Source organism: Coccinella septempunctata, chromosome 9 (genome assembly GCF_907165205.1).
Source record: "Coccinella septempunctata chromosome 9, icCocSept1.1, whole genome shotgun sequence".
Taxonomy (NCBI): Eukaryota; Metazoa; Arthropoda; class Insecta; order Coleoptera; family Coccinellidae; genus Coccinella; species Coccinella septempunctata.
This window is the reverse complement of record NC_058197.1, coordinates 4,741,773-4,745,103: the sequence shown is the minus strand read 5'-3', so window position 1 is coordinate 4,745,103 and position 3,331 is coordinate 4,741,773. Positions and strand designations below refer to the sequence as shown.

The window sequence follows — 3,331 nt, the reverse complement described above, 5'->3', positions numbered from 1 at the left end:
TCGATTTCATCTGTCGAGCAGTTTCCGAGATGCCCAACTAATTTATAGAGAGAAAAAATTGAAGATGCCTATAACTCTACCGAACTCTTTCCATGAACAAACAAGAACTGCCCTGAAAATTCCAAGCGCGCATAGTAAATGGTAAATGTCGACATTCAAAATGCATCTGGTAAAGCTGTATATACCTGAAAGTAGGTAGGTAGGACTTTATGGGCTATTTCCATCATTCTGTTCGATGAATCCTATTACTAATTCTTCACACAAATACATCATCATTACACTTGTACGGACAAACAGACAGTTTTTTCTAAGGTTCTTATCTCTGTTTTTTCATGTATCATACGAAGATATGTATGGTACCCCATTGACATTTTTCCGGTTTATTCAAAGACTTAACAATGAATCTTATCTACTAACTCTAACTCTATCATGTTCCTACATCCTTGAATAGACTAATTAGGCCTGATCAGCAGTTGGCGGTCAGTGCTACTTACCTTCTTTACACTGAGAGAAACTTTTATTTACATACCTACAAATTCATAGTTTGTTAAAACCATATAAATTGAGTGATAATAATCATTATTTATTATGAATGAAATTTATCGAATACAAAAGCTTGAAATAAAATTAACAGCTTAAATACAAATATCAATGAAGTTACAATCGCATTTTCATATGACAAAAAAAAAATATATTTTAGTAGAAGATACATGTTTCGGCGCATCTTGGTATGTTCACCTCAAATATAACAATTTATTAACACGAAGAAGTGTCTTATTTCATTCGATCTTATATAGTTCAAAAATATCTGAGTTTTATGTGCAACTTCCAACTAATAAATATTTGTTGCATAAAAGTAATGAAATACAAGCATATCTTCCTAGTGCAAATTACGTTAACCAAGCTTGTCTTTGATTGGCTGATTTGTTTTTCTGCTTTATCCTGCAGGCCTGCATCCCTCGTGCATCAGCTTCGCGCGATCTATTTCTTTTAACGTTTGTGGTGTTTTCTCTTGCCGCTTGGCCATTGCTGAGATCGATTTATATTATTCTGCTCTTTCATTCAGTTCCTCATGTATCGGTAAAAAAGTAGGTAACCTACTCGTTTTTCGGATGTTATAATCGGCATTATAACATCACTACAACAGGAAATTTGGAATTTGAAGGATTATCGTTGTATTAAAAGATAGGTTCCGTAATTATTTTGTTTCTTCATTATGGAGCCTGTTGTAACAATGAAATGAACTGACGAGTTAATATTCTAAATCTATTAAATCTAGAAACAAATATTTTCAAGAATTAAAGCAGTCTAATAGACTTTTGATTCAGCGCACAGCTGTTCTATTTTTAAGTGTGTTCTCATAGTCTTGATGTGTTTTATATTGAATATTGTTTAAACTCCAATCTAGTTTTGAATTGAACAGCTGATGTTATAATTATATATTTTTTTCTTCCCTATTCCTGAACACAATAATTACATAGTTAATTCCTTGAAATTATCCCCTATTTTTCAGTGCAGTTATTTACTGAAACGGAATTAAAATTCTCATTACCGAGGAAAGTAGTAGGTACAGTTGATGTTCTGGCAAATTTTGTAATGAAAAGAACTTTCTTCAAACATTGATGCCAAAAATTATAGGGAAGGATTGGTGCTGATTACCGATAACGAAAGAAATTTCGCTTTAGTAGTATATTTTTGAAAGGATCAAGATTAAATCAACAACCTTTCATCAAACTTCCTCCTCCCGTTTCTGAATAGCCAATTACACTTCACCTCACACTTGCACTTAGATTTATATCCAAATAGTCGGCAAAGTTTCATGAACCGTGACGGATGGTACTCGCTTCCGGTACGACTCACTCGCCCGAAAACTCTTTGAATCGAAAGATCAGTGCCCAGAAAATGTATTGCCCCGAAGGATCACTCGCCAGAAAATACCGCCCACTACCTCCTGATTGGCCGACTGACCAAAAGACAATTGTCTGTCATCTTTGTCTAACCATTTATGAAGTTTGACAGAAGTTAGGCACAGATTTTTGATATGATTGTACAAGTTGGAACAAATATGGGGATTTAATTTTAAATTTTGTACAGCTGACAGCTGACCATAGATAACCTAACCTGTTTGTTGATATTTACATAACCGTTACAGTCGGAGCCGGAAACTTTCTGATTTTTATTCGACTTATTACACTAATTAAATGAGACCATTGATATTGATACTTTGAAAGCAATCTGATGATGACATGCATTAAGAGTTCTTCTTTTGGGTACATCAAACTTTCCATTTTCCAAAAATAAAAGTAGGTATCGAATGAATTGTACAGAACAAGTACCATTCTATTCAGTTATATATATATTTTTTAGGTAATATTAGATGATCGAAATACTCGAAAATCTGGAGCATTCTCAAATAACAAAACTAAAATTTTAAATGATAATCAAATGTGATTTAAACCAATACATTTTATTGAGGAGTAGAATGAGTATCTGTTTTTGAAGTGGTCAGTGAGAGTCTGCAATCTCAAGTTCCCGATACTTATCACTTTCAATCCCTCAAGAAAATGCAGAATTTTCTTGAATTGAATAAATTATATCGATTACAAGAAACAATGTATGAAAACGTTATAACATTCTCCTCAAATATGATTTCCCAAAGAAGATAATATATGAATACTGATGGAAGAATCAATTTTGGCCCGCAAGATGCCTTTTAATATAAAATATTTCAGCTTATTTCGTGAAAAGTTATTATTCGTACAATTCACTGCTAGGGAGAAAGGGTCTTTTACTGGAGCTCTTTTATCATACACCAAATTGTGTGGTATCCCGTCACATTAAACTCTACTAAAACTTTATCTCATACTGTTGCTTTACTCATTGTTGGATGTTGAACATTGTTATGCTTATTATCAAAAAAATATATCGTGGGCAAACAATCAAAACCCACTAAATCCCTTTTTTTTTGTTGGTGAAATGCCATTTTATCACCTGTAAAAGATCTTTAACTCCAAAACCATCTTTCCAAGCAATCTATAACCTTCATAATTTACATCAAGCCCTCAATAGTCTAACATTCAACAGTAAAAACCTATCAAGTCCACTTAGGGGAATTCTCAGAATGCAATGGGTTATGATTGTATGCTCACGATATATAGATAGATGTAATCAATCAATCAATCAATGATCGAAGTAACATTTCATTTATGTCAACATTACACATTAAGCATGGATTTCACAAAACTCCCATTGTCCGATCAACAATATGACAGTCCCTCGGTTTCCTAAACCAAATCACTGTTACTTTTGCATTTCTGAATATTTGGAAGGA

General features: G+C 33.1%; 1 long non-coding RNA gene across 1 annotated transcript; it reads left to right on the top strand.

Moving 5' to 3' along the window:
- The first annotated feature begins 1,853 nt into the window (after positions 1 to 1,853).
- Positions 1,854 to 2,968, top strand: LOC123320465. The gene is made up of 2 exons (XR_006538764.1): positions 1,854 to 2,303; positions 2,368 to 2,968. It is a non-coding gene; the product is annotated as an uncharacterized LOC123320465 (long non-coding RNA).
- Positions 2,969 to 3,331: the final 363 nt, after the last annotated feature.